A 14,430-nucleotide genomic window follows, 5' to 3' on the forward strand; every position below is an offset into this window, starting at 1 on the left:
AAGTAATTCTAGGAAAATCTCGCTCACTATGTTTCTGTCTCCACAAGAAAAACATAGCCCACCTTGAACTTGTCGATTTGAGATCCTACATCAATGAAATAATATACAAAAACTATAACATATAGATTGAAACTTTACAACTACCTGAAGGATTTTGTAAGTTAATTAGAAGAATATGGACAAACCCATATGGGCACTTCAATCAACATAAGGAACATAATTCTTACGGTCGACCAAATATGAACAGTTTCAAAACATACATTTCCAAACCTTCTATTAAAACTATCCATCTACCCACATAACAAATATCACATGTACCAATCCAAAACTACCTTTGACACTGTATTATGGTACCTAATTTTAGATCATACCTCTTGAAGGAAAAGCAACTAGACATAATAAAATAAAGCCCAACAGCTCAAACGTCCACAAATTACTTTTTACAAAGATAGAACTTTTCTCATAACAGCACCTTGACGTCAATAAAGAACCACTTCATACAAAATATCCTACAAATGATATAAACAGAAAGTTTCAAACAAATATCCTCAACTTTGCTCGACACATCAAGATCAATGTAAAATATCTTACAAGGAAAAGTGCAAATGACTTCAAATAAAGAAAGAAAGATGCATTTAAACCAAAGTCCATGCCTCAAATCAAGAAAACAAGAATTAAACCTAATCTAAACTAAATCTACTTACCTCAATGAAGAATCTCTTCAAGATTGATGGAATAAAATCAAGCCCTAACTTTGAAAGTTCATGCCTCAAACCAAGATCATATGAAAAAGGAGAATTTATTACGAGATTCAAGAATATACAGGAGAGTTTAAGCCTTAACTTTGAAAGTTCAAGCCTCAAAAAAAAAAAAAAAAAAATCAAGCCCAAACTTTGAAAGGTCATGCCTAAAACCAAGAAAATCAATAATTAAACCTAATCTAAACTAAATCTACTTACTTCAATGAAGTATCTATTCAATATTGATGGAATAAAATCAAGCCCTAACTTTGAAAGTTCATGCCTCAAACCAAGAATAATATTAAAGAAGAATTTATTATGAGATTCAAGAATATACATAAGAGATTAGCCCTAACTTTGAAAGTTCAAGCCTCAAACCAAAAAAACTCAAGCCCTAGCTTTGAAAGTTCATGTCTCAAACAAAGAAAATTAAGAATTAAACCTAATCTAAACTAAATCTACTTACCTCAATGAAGAATCTCTTCAAGATTGATGGAATAACAAAGATGCATCAAAGGGAAGTGAAAAACCAAGAAGAATTGCATAAATTTTGCAAGGAGAAGAAAGGAAAACGAGCAGTTCGGTTAGAAAATTTCTTTTAAATCTGTCTTATAGCATTGCAACACTATTGAGAACGTTGCAATGTTGTTTGCGAGGCGCACTATTTTTTCATCAATACCTGTAGCGTTGCAACGTTGTTTACATGAGGCACACACGTTTTTCATTTTTCCTCAAAATTCGTTGCATTGCAATGCTGCCTTGTATATTCTAATATTCTTGACATTTTAAAAATGTCAAGAAACCATTAATTGAACTTGACATTTTTAAAACGTCAAGTACAATATTTTCTGAAACCTCCGCTTTTTTAAGACAATTCTTGACGTTTTTTCTTTAAAATCACCTATTTCTTGACATTTATTCATAAAAAGGTCAAGTATTTAAATTGTAAACGTTAAGAAAGGTGGTTTTTCTTATAGTGTTCGGAGAATTGCAACGCTGCACATTCTGCCTTATAGCGTCAGGCTAGCGTTGCAACCCCGTGACAATGGTATTTTCATAATTTTAACTCCTTTGAAGTCTGGATACTCAAATCACCTCCAAATTGCTTCAAACTAACCCCGTTCAGCTTCAAACCTCCAATTCTACCTCTTGATTGCTCAATACCTACAAAATAGAAAAATAAACACATAAAATCCAATAACGAGCCCAAATTAAGCTATAAATAATAGTTCTTTTTTAGACCTATCAAATATCCCCAACTTAATTCTTGCTCGTCCTAAGCAATGTAAAAGCACACAATCAAATAAAATATAAGATAATTAAGGATAAGCTAGCTTAATTTGCAAGGTTGTTACTCCAGTTTCAGCAGTCAATTAGAATGAAATTTGAAATAAAAAAACGAAATTCAATTATGATCAATCAATAAAGAACAAGTTTAAGAATGGATCTTAATCTATTCATGCCTGAATGACCTTAGAGTTTTACTAGTTAAGCTTGCACGACTCAGAAAAGTTTTTAAAGGTCCTCATCCCGTTTTCCCCTACTGGCTCAATTATCAACCTCGGACATATCAAACTTGCAAAGAGAGGGAATACTAAGACAATGGTGCCTAAATACACATATACAAAACATAAAGAGCATTTATTTTATCTAGAGGGCTTACTTTCACACCCAACCGTTGGGAACCTATCCATTCTTTTCTCACGGGGCCCTAACTAGATATGGCGGAGGTCAACTCTATCCATGCACACACACACACACACTATTTTTTTGCAAACACGTCGACTAGTGTTTTTTTCTTTCTTTCTTTTTCTTTATTTACCGTAGACCCTATTTTATCCACTTTGTCTAGTTTTGCTCTATGACAAGCATGGTTACTCCTAAGTTAAAGGTGGACTTTTCGGGGTGACAATAGAAGTATAAACCAGACAACCCAATTCTAAGCATGCAAGACTTTAATTTCGCAAAAACAATGACTTAAAGATGCATGAGAGACATTTTCTTTTAAAATTAGGCTAAAATCATGATCATGCTTTCTTAACGCTCTTTCATAAAAATTTTATTTTTGGAAGATTGCGTCATAAATTGTCATGATAACAACAGAGCAAACAAGCTAACAATACACACTTGAAATGCTTCTTGGAGACATGTAACTCATTTTGATTCTTGGAATCACACCTGAAGCAATAAGATTATCTCTGTTTCCTTATTCTTTAAGAGATGATGCGAAGCAAGGGCTGAGCTCATTTGAACCTGGCGAGGTGACTACTTGGGAAAAGTTAGTAGAAAAATTTATACAAAAGTTTTTTTCCCTCCAACTGTCAACACAAGGCGACAAAAGGAAATCATGAACTTCGAACAAAGAGATTCTGAAACCTTAAGTGATGCGTGGGAGAGGTTTAAACGGTTCATCAAAAGTTGTCTGAACCACGGGCTACCTCTCACTGTTCAAATGGAGAAATTCTACACTGGCCGGAATAAACCTTCTCAAATGGCAACAAATTCAATCGTCACAAGAGGGATCATGATTAAGCCTTATAATGAAGCCAAGGAAATTCTAGATCCCATAGCCAAACATAACATGGAATTGGGAGATGAGTCACAATCAGAGGATAAATGTCAAAGAACAAGAATGATAGACAATGACCAATCTAGCAAGGCAAGTACCTGCCCCGATTGGGGCAGAGAATCCATGGTTTAACTGAGGATGGGGTAAACCAAGGACCAAAAACGGGTCCCCGAACCGAGGATGAGGTGAGGATGGGGAGCATATCCTCGCCCCGTCCTCGACCCCAACCTCACCGTGAGAAAGATATATTTACCTATACTCACTATATATACATATATTAATATAACAAGGTACTGTTTTTATTTATTTTTTTTTAATTTTTTTAACATTTTTTCATAACTATTATTAACTTTTAACTTTTTAAATGTAATAATAATGATAGTGAATAGGTTATAGAATGAAACATGATATACAAACGACACACACTATCTAGTGGCCTATACAGGAAATATTTTATTATTAAATTAAAATAATTAATCATAATAATAATAATAATAAATAACTTGTTACCTAAAAGTGTAGTCATTTTCAAAGAAATACAACAAAAATTACGTGACTTTAAATAAAAAAAAATAATTAAAAAGAAAAAACTATTGGGCGGAGATTTTTCCCAAACAGGACGACCGATCCACCCGAACGGGGATTCTGCGCCCTTTGACCCCGGACTCTTCAAAATGGAAAATGGGGCAAGGACTGGGATTAAAAATCCCCGCGGGAGTGGACGATGACGTACTGAAGGAAAATCAGAACGATGATTTCAGTGAGCAGCGCGGAAAGCAAAAAACTATTCCAAACTTAAATCATTGAAACTCAACAAAATCATTTACAGTCGACTTCAAAAACAAGCAGTTATAAATGTAACAGAGAAATATACAACATAACAACAAAATGTACATAAGGAAAAACGTGTACTAACATCAAGGCAAAGCGTCTCCTTCATCCAATGCGAACTTGATTGAAACACACAGCAAACCAACAAGTTCGCTCGATCTAACGACCGCAACACCACAACGAACACTTCACGCTCAGTCCTACAATGATCTCCTCTGCCCACGCACCACGAGACCGGCCTCCGGAAATCCTCAGACAGTGTCGAATTGAGTTACCATGACCACCACCCAACAGGCAACCTTGGTATTCTTCGGCAGTGAAGAATCCAGAGGGTGGGCTCTTTTTGGACTTGGTGTGAGGCAGGACAAGTGGAGGAAAACAGACGATCGCGTACACGACATGCGGCAAGTGGAGAAGTTTGGGAGACTATCGTATAGGGCCGATGTCCAATCCGTTTAGATCAAAACTATGCGATCTTTAGCTCGGATCGATTCTACACGACAAATCGTTTACCTTGGGCCAATGATCGTCTTAGCAACCAGCTATGCGATGTTTAGTAAACACTGCACGATTGATTTAGTTAAACACTTGCCACGCATCGTTTTTTAGCTAGCACCCTGCTAACGATCGTATTACCTAGCCTAGCCAGTCATTTAAGTCAAATCTATATTTACTTGCACGACTTCTGTGAGTATTCTTTTTTCCGCGAGAGAAAACTCAAATTTACTTTTCAAAATTTTTTTGAAACACTTCTATGTAAAAAAACTCTTTTTTCAAAATAGGAAACCGATTTCCTTCTTCAAATTCATTGATTACCATGATCAATAACCACCACTTTACTTTTGGTTATTTAAAAGAAAAATAGTATGTAATTATCTAATATACTTAATATTATATAAATATAAATGATAAACCAACTTATCATACCTATATTATTACCTATAGTTAAATTTCATCTCATGAACATAATATAAACCATAGTTTCTTTCCTATTCCATTGCTACATTAACTGTAAATCTCATTTACATCAATCCTCCACTAGATGTATCTCATACATCATACCAATTATATCACATATAATCAAAATACCTCTTGTCAATTTGAACATTTCAAATAAACACCAAGAATTGATCCTTCAAAATGAATCCAAGCTACCAAGGGGACCTCATGGACCTGTAGATCCGAAGCTCCAATGGTACGTGAATAACTGGCTAATGAACATAAATCATATGTGTCCATCTTAACCAATCAACTGTGTGACAACCCCTTCACAGATCACTAGTAAGTACAGCTAGGCCAATAACCGTTATGCCTCTGTAGTTACATCTGTCTCCTTAAGTACCACTCATCCCTCTAATGAACATAAATCATAGTCCTACTATGACTGAGTCTTCTCTTCCAAAAAGAAGTTGTGGCCACTATGTTCAAGCAAATCAGCCCTCAAGGGAGCAATCTCTTTACACATCTCTGCTTCGGGAAAGGAATGAATTCCATATTGTGGATTGAGTTCCCAGCTCCCAGATCAAACAAGTCCCCAAAAAGGTAGGCTTGTTGAGTTGGCAATTTGACCACTCTCACCCATACTAATCAAAGAACCGCCCTCAAAGGAGGAGTTCACAAAACATTCAGGATTGAAGTCGTGTCAGCTATGGTTGTTTAGGTGAAATGCAAGTCTCTAGTATCAACGACATTATATATAGAGTCTAGTCATCTCGTGGTCCAGGTCTTATACAAACTCTTTGTATAGGACACTCCCACTCCACGTCTCCACACGAATGGTCAGGATCTACCATTTGTAGTAGTTTACAATACTTGCAAACCTCTACAAAGTGAGCCGTATCCGTAATGTCACTAGGATTAGGTATCCCACCTTAATCCTTATACTACAGACCAATTTAGGTTATCACTTAAGGCATGATCCACTTGTATATCACATATACATGCTTAAGTTCACATAAGATAACCAAGGAGCTTTGTTTATTGGATATGAGTAAATGCCAGAATTAAATAACACTTATTTTATTCATTGAACAATGTGTATCTTTACAAAACAATGAGACTCTGGGAGAATTAGGACACCAATCCCAACAATCTCCCACTTGTTCTAATGACTCGGGAGACTAATGTACAACACAATATAAAAATGTACAATATACAATAAACTAGGGCATACCCCAGTATCATCTCCCACTTGCCCTAGCAAGATACCACATGTTCCCCAGACCCAGACTCTCCAGGTGACCCTTAAACACTTTAGCTATGAGGGCTTTTGTACAGGGATCAACAACGTTGTGTTCCGATGCGATCTGCTCAACTATCACATCACCGTGACGCACAATCTCTCTGATCAGGTGATATTTCCGTTCTATGTGCTTACCTCGACGATGACTCCGAGGCTCCTTCGAATTTGCCACAGCCCCGCTGTTATCACGATAAAGAGTGATAGGCAAATCTATATTTGGAACAACTTCCAAATCTGTAAGGAACTTCCTCAGCTAAACAGCCTCTTTAGCTGCTTCACAAGCCGCTATAGATTTGGCTTCCATAGTGGAGTTCGCGTTACATCCTTGCTTAATGCTTCGCCAAACTACAGCCCCTCCATTTAGAGTAAACACTGACCCCGATGTCGATTTGGGAGAATCTCGATCGGTGTGAAAGTCAGAGTCCATGTATTCTGTAAGGATCATATCCTTATCTCCATACACAAGCATATAGTCCCTCGTTCTCCAATGATACTTAAGGATCGTCTTGAACACCGTCCAATTGTCAAATCCTGGATTGGACTGATACCGACTGATAATCCCTACTGCATAGCAAATGTCGGGTCTAGTACACAACATTGCATACATCAAGCTTTCTACAACAGAAGCATAAGGAATCTGTCTCATCTTCTTATCCTCTTGAGGTGTCTTAGGACATTGATCCTTAGACAGAATGATTCCATGCTTGAAAGGTAACAAACCCCTCTTGGAATCCTACATCCTGTACCTGATCAACATTTGATCAATGTACGATGCCTAAGATAGGGCTAACCATTTGTTCTTGCGATCCCGAATGATTTGAATCCCTAGAACATACTGTGCCTCACCCAAATCTTTCATTTGGAACTAGACAGCTAGCCAATTCTTAATGTCAGTCAGATAACCTACATCATCCCCAATGAGTAGGATATTATCTACATACAGTACCAGGAATGCTATTGAGTTGTTGATGATCTTCTTGTAAACACATGGCTCATCAACGTTCTGATCAAAGCCAAACTACTTGACAACAGAGTCAAATCTGATGTTCCAAGATCGAGATGCTTGTTTTAGTCCATAAATGGATCTATTAAGCTTGCAAACTCTTTGCTCTTGATCTTGAATCACAAACCCCTCTGGTTGAGTCATATAGATGGTCTCCTCAAGATTACCATTCAAAAAGGCAGTCTTGACATCCGTTTTCCATATTTCATAATCATAAAATGTGGCTATGGACAGGAGAATCCTGATAGACTTAAGCATGACAACAGGTGAGAAAGTTTCCTCATCGTCACCTCCCTCAACTTGGGTCTAACCCTTTGCCAGGAGCCTAGCCTTAAAGGTTTGCACCTTTCCAACTACACCTCTATTTCGCTTATAGATCCACTTACACCCAATAGGTCTTACCCATTAGGTGGATCAACAAGCTCCCAGACGTTGTTGAAGTACATAGACTCCATTTCCTAGTTCATGGCCTTAACCCATTCATCTTTGTCAACATCATCCATTGCTTTCTTAAAAGACAATGGATGCTCGACCCCATCATCGTAATGACGTTTTGGGCTTAGCGATCCGGTGGGTTCATAACCCTCCTACTACATCGAGGCAGTCTCAACTTTTGAGCTGGTTGACTAGATGTCCCGACCTCAACAACTCTTGTTGTTCCGTCGGCCTTTTGAACAATTCTTGTTGAACCCTCAACAGTCTCAGTCTCACTTGAGATCTCACATAAAACGAGCTTATTTCATGGCTTATGATCCCTCATGAGATCTTCTTCTAAGAAGATAACATTAGTGAAAACAAACATTTTGTTCTCACTTGGATCATAGAAGTATCCTTCTCTCGTTTCCTTGGGGTAGCCCACAAAGAGGCAAACCTTCGAATGCGGTTCCAACTTCTTTGGGTTAGTCACCAGCACATGTGCCGGACAGCTCCAAATCCTGAAGTGGCATAAACTACCTGTACGACCTCTCCATAACTCAATAGGTGTTTCAGAAACACTTTTCGAGGGAATGTTGTTCAGAATATAACATGCAGTCTGCACTACATAACCCCAAAACGAGTCTAGAAGATGAGCATAACTCATTATAGATCGAACCATGTCTAATAAAGTCTTGTTTCTCCTTTCTGATACACCATTCTGCTGAGGTGTACCAGGGGCCGAGAGTTGGGACGCAATCCCATGTTCTATCATAGTTTTGGAATTGGAGGTCCATATACTCTCCACCACGATCAGATCGTAGTGTTTTTATCTGCTTACTTAACAAGTTTTCAACTTCAGCCTTATACTCCTTTAACTTGTCAAGAGCTTCAGATTTACATTGCATTAGGAAGAGATACCAAAACCTTGAAAGAGATGAAATATTCATACCCACTCGAGCTCTAACATTCATCGGATCATAGAGGTCTGAATGTACAAGCTCCAAGGCTTCCTTGGCTCTGTAACCTTTTCTAGTAAAAGGTCATTTGGTCATATTACCTTCGAGGCATGATTCATATACCGACAAGGAGATTTCTTCTAAACTCTTTAGAAGTCCACTTTTCACCAACTTCTCAATCCTATTGAGGTTGATGTGACTTAACCTTAGATGCCAAAGATGGGCATTTTCCTTTGGAGAAACCTTTGGTCTTTTAGCTGTTGTTGTCGTATTGAACATTTCAGTATTAAACAAGGCTTTAATGACTAACGGCCTTAGTACATATAAGTTATTTTCCATTGAACCATAACCAATCTCCATTCCATTCTTGAAAATAAACACTTTATTCTCAGAAAAGAAGATGGTATAGCCTTGTTCAATGAGACAACAAACCGAGATTAAGTTCCTCTTAATATGAGAAACTACAAAAACATTATCCAGTAACAGATAACGTTTTTTGTCAACAAATAACTTCAGCCTGCCTACAGCAACAGCTGAAACAACCTCACCATTACCGACTCGAAGAGTCATCTCTCCCTGTGGTAACGTTTGCCAGGAACTAAATCCTTGATAAGTGGAACTGACATGATTGGTAGCATATGAATCTAGGATTTAGGTAGAATCATCATTCTCTACTAGACATGTCTCCAAGACTAATAAATCATATTTACTGTCTTGTCTCCTCTTTTGGAGAGTAGTGGGATGAAGTCGTTTGCCACGAAATTCGTTTCATATAATTCTTTTCACTGTAATAGATTGGTCATTTATAAAAGCTTTAAACGGAAATACTAACAAGTTGCTGAAAAGAAAAACACATTGACCTACGTTAGGTTTTAAGCAAATACTCATTGTAAAACAAAACAATATCCAATAAGGTTTTAGCAAAACTAACATAAACCCCGTGTGACATCTAGTTTTGCAATGGCGCTTCAAAGGTTTAGGACAAAAGCCACCGAAGGGAGGTCAGTTATTCCTCATCTGAATTGAGAAGTTCTCAACCAGTCATTAATACCAGAACAACTCTTGCTCCTATAATGACTAGCCATCATCGATTTGGCCAAGAGATCATTAACTTACTTAACAATCTCCTGTAAGTGTGACCCGCCATTTGAAGCCCTAGAGGTCCTTCCCAAAAGGCCAATCTGAAGGGAAAAAATCCGATTGGGGCAAAACCTAAAGCGACCCTATCCATTTTTGGAGTTCATCTTGATATTGACCAACTGCACAAAACCCATCCGAAGGGGGCCACATCAAAGGTGACACGAGGGCATACAGAATGATCTCACAGTGTGAACCAAAAACAAAGACCATAGGACGTGTTGGCACACACCCTTCACCCACTTACTATAAATACTCTCTCCATCCACCTTGATACTGACTCATGCAAACACCATTTGAAGGGGGATGCATCATGGGGCATCTCGAGGCCAAGCATGAATCTCATGTTGTGAACATACATGGAGAAATGTGAGTGGAATCATAGACATATCTGATACGCCTCCTCTTCGTATTAAGTATTTTATAACCTAGGGTTTAGTTTACTTAGAAAAAAACATGGCTAAGGATTTTAACTAAGTGACTTTTAGGTTTTCCCAAGAGTAACTTTTACTTTGGATAGTTGAACAACTTTTGATTATCATCCATTAAACTCTTTAATGGAGTCTTTGACCAAATTGTCGTATGCTTGTTGAAAATCTATCTAATTCACCTTTCCAGGTAGGTTCCCAGATAGGGGTGTTACGTTTCCGTCAACTTAAGAACCCCAGCCTAGCTAGAACTCGCCTTAGACAAAAGGTCCCTTATAGATAGGTTTACAACAAATTTAATCTTTTATTCCAACCAATTTCTTATTAAAGCAATTTTAAAAGATTAATCTAGGTTACTAAACTCTTCAGAACCACTTGAGCTTAGGTCTATCTTAATTCAATTTTAAAACCCTTTTAAAAAACTTGAGTTCACCCTAAGTTCGCATGTAACTCTGAATTATTGATTTTAGGTCTAATTTCCTTTATAACACTTATAAACGGAAACAACCACAATGTGAAGCTAACACATGCAAGGCATTCATAACGCTTATAAACGGCCTAAGTGTCATGTTTAATGCATTGTCCATTCATTGCTACTTCTTTTATATAATACTTATACAAAACTGCAATGAAACAAGAAAAACATGCTTCCATTCACCCTTAGACTATTCACATTTATAATAAAAGGATGATGCATGATAATGCTCAATACATGCAAAATATAACTCTTATATTTCATGATGCATGTGCATGCTTTCAAGTAATTTCTTCATGCTTGATTATAACATTTATAATATATGATGCCTGAGTAATTGCACAACCTAAGGTGGGTTTTTAACTATATGACAAACACTTTGACATATAAGAACCATACATCACATGTATAAGAAATAAAAGTTGATGAACCGGGTAAAATTGCCTTAAAACACAAAGGGAAAGCTAACTTTTACAAAGACAAGGAGTCTCCGGTTCAAATAAGCGAACCAGGTCTTGAACTGCTTGACAAAGAATCGCTTCTCCAACCATCCATCGTGTACTAAGCTCCCCGCGATTGTCTGTACGATAAAATAAACCCTTCGTTCTATTGCTTACCAGCGCTCCTAGAGTTAAACGATCGTTTAGCATCTCCTATACGATCGTCTAGAACAATTCAAATGATCGCTTAGCTATTACTACACGATCATGTACCTTTACTAAGCGATGAAGCCTGAAGTATGCGATCGCTCAGTGCGCTCAGCACGACGCCCACCTTCTGCGATCGTTTAAGCGACTACGATGCCGCGAAGCCCCATTGCCTAAGCGACCACTAAGCTAGTGCCTCCGTATCGCATACGCACGATCACATAGGTAGTAACTAAGCGATGAAGCTTGCTAACTACACGATCATCTAGCGTGCGCCTGGGCGCTCCACTACGAGCGCTACCTCCAGCGCCTTACGCGATCGCACAACCAACGTACACGATATTGGTAAATGATTTAACCCCATCGCTTAACATTAGCTAAACGATCGTTTAGAAAATACTATATGATCACCTAGAAAAAAAACTAAACGATCGCTTAGTAAAATCCCTACGTCGTTTAACCTGAGGCTACACGATCCGATCAACGCTTGATCTTCTTCTTTGTTGAGAACTGCATCACCATGTGCCAAAGCTTCATCACGAACGACTCGACAAACTCAAACTTTTCGAATTACAGACTCGAATGAAGTTAATTTCGCCAGAAAACGCAGTCAGTCTACGGCTTCACAATTACTACAATATACATAGTAATAACGAAAGCTTTAACAAAAAGGAAATTTATAACCCGAAACATTCATCAAATTCACATCATAAATGTAGAATAGTAACCACAAATGCAGAAACCACCACGACTATAAAAAACCGTTCGATTCAGATAATGTAATTTGGAATATCAGAGAACCTGGCTCTGATACCAATTGAAGGAAATCAGAACGATGATTTTCGTGAGCAAGCGGAAGCAAGAGTATTCCAAATTACAACATGAATCAACAAATCATTTACAGTCGACTTCAAAACAAGCAGTTATACATTGTACAAGAAATAAACATGAAAACAACAAATGTACAGATGGAAAAAACTGTATAAACAACGGTAGAAGCGTCAGCAAAACTCGGATGCACACTTGATCGAACAACAGCAAACAACGAGCGCTCGATTTACATGACCGCAAACCCGCACGAACACTTCGCACTGGTCCTCAACGATCTCCTTTGTCACGATCTCCTCCGCAATAGCGAATGGCCTCCGCAGTACCACACGAACAGCCTCCGAAAAACCTCGACGATGTCGAGTTGAGTCAGGCGACCTTGCTATTCCCGGTGTGAGAATCCAAAGGGTGGGCTCTGTTCAGACTTGGTGTAAGGCAGATGAGCTGAGGAAACAACGATCGAGTACACGACTGAGTAAGTGGGAGAAGTCAGAGACCTATCATATAGGCCGATAACCCAATCGTTTAAATAAAACTATGCGATCGTTTAGCAAAAGCTATGCGATCATTTAGGTCTATCGTTTAGCTCGGTCGATTTTACACAATCGTTTACCTTAGGCCAGCGATCGTCTAGGAAAGCTATGCAATCATTTAGTAAACACTGCATGATCGTTTAGCTAGCACTTGCACGATCGTTTACTTAGCTTAGCCGTCATTTAGTAAATCTGTATTTACTTGACGACTTCCGTGAGTTTCTTTTTGCCTGAGAGAAAACTGAAATTCTTTTCAAAATTTTTTGAAAACTTCTGTAAAAACTCTTTTTCAAAATAGGAAACCGATTTCCTTTTAAACTCACGGTTACCATGATTAATAACCACCCACTACTTTGGTTATTTAAAAGAAAAAGTATTAATTATCTAATAATTAATATTATTCTAAACATAAATGATAACCAACTTATCATACTATATTTATAACCTATAGTTTAATATTTCATCTCATGAAACATATAAACCATAGTTCTTTTCCTATTCCATGGTGTTTAATGTAAATATCATTTACATCAATCCTCCACTAGATGTATCCCATACATCATATCCATTATATCACTTATAATCAAAATACCTCTTGTCAATTTGAACATGTCAAGTTAACACCAAGAACTGATCCTTCAACATGAATCTAAGCTAACAAGGGGACCTCATGGACCAGTAGATCTGAAGCTCCAACGGTACGTGAATAACTAACTAAACTCTTTAGTCACGGGATCCACCACTCGTTAACTGCCAGGCACTTCACTAAAGACCGACAGCTGAACTCTTCTCACTACAGATATATTATGTGTCCATCTTAACCAATCAGCAGTGCGACAACCCTTCATAGATCGCTAGTAAGTACAGCTGGGCCAATAGCCGTTATGCCTCTGTAGTTACATCTGTGTCCTGAAGTACCACTCATCCCTCTAATGAACATAAATCATAGTCTTACTATGACTGAGTTTTATCTTCTAAAGGGAAGTTATGGCCACTATGTTCAAGCCTTGGAATCAGCCCTTAAGAGAGCAATCTCTCTACTTGTACCTGCTTCGGGAAAGGAGTGAATTCCATATTGTGGATTGAGTTCCCTGCTCCCAGATCAGACAAGTCCCCGAAAAGGTAGGCATGTTGATTTGGCAATTTGGCCACTCTCACCCATACTAATCAAAGGACAACCCTCAAAGGCAGGAGTTCAGAAAACACTCAGGATTGAAGTCGTGTCACTTATGGTCGTTTAGGTGAGATGCAAGTCTCTAGTATCAACGGCGTTATATACAGAGTCTAGTCATCTCATGGTCCAAGTCTTACACAAACTCTTTGTATGGGAAACCCCCACTCCACATCTCTACACGAATGGTCAGGATCTACCATTTGTAGTAGTTTACAATACTTGCAAACCTCTACAAAGCGGGTCGTATCTATAGTGTCACTAGGATCAGGTATCCCACCTTAATCCTTAAACTACAGACCAATTTAGGTTATCACTTAAGGCATGATCCACTTGTATATCACATATACATGCTTAAGTTCACATAAGATAACCAAGGAGCTTTGTTTATTGGATATGAGTAAATGCCAGAATTAAATAACACTTATTTTATTCATTGAACAATGTGTATCT

This window comes from Benincasa hispida, chromosome 7 (genome assembly GCF_009727055.1).
Source record: "Benincasa hispida cultivar B227 chromosome 7, ASM972705v1, whole genome shotgun sequence".
NCBI classification, from domain to species: domain Eukaryota; kingdom Viridiplantae; phylum Streptophyta; class Magnoliopsida; order Cucurbitales; family Cucurbitaceae; genus Benincasa; species Benincasa hispida.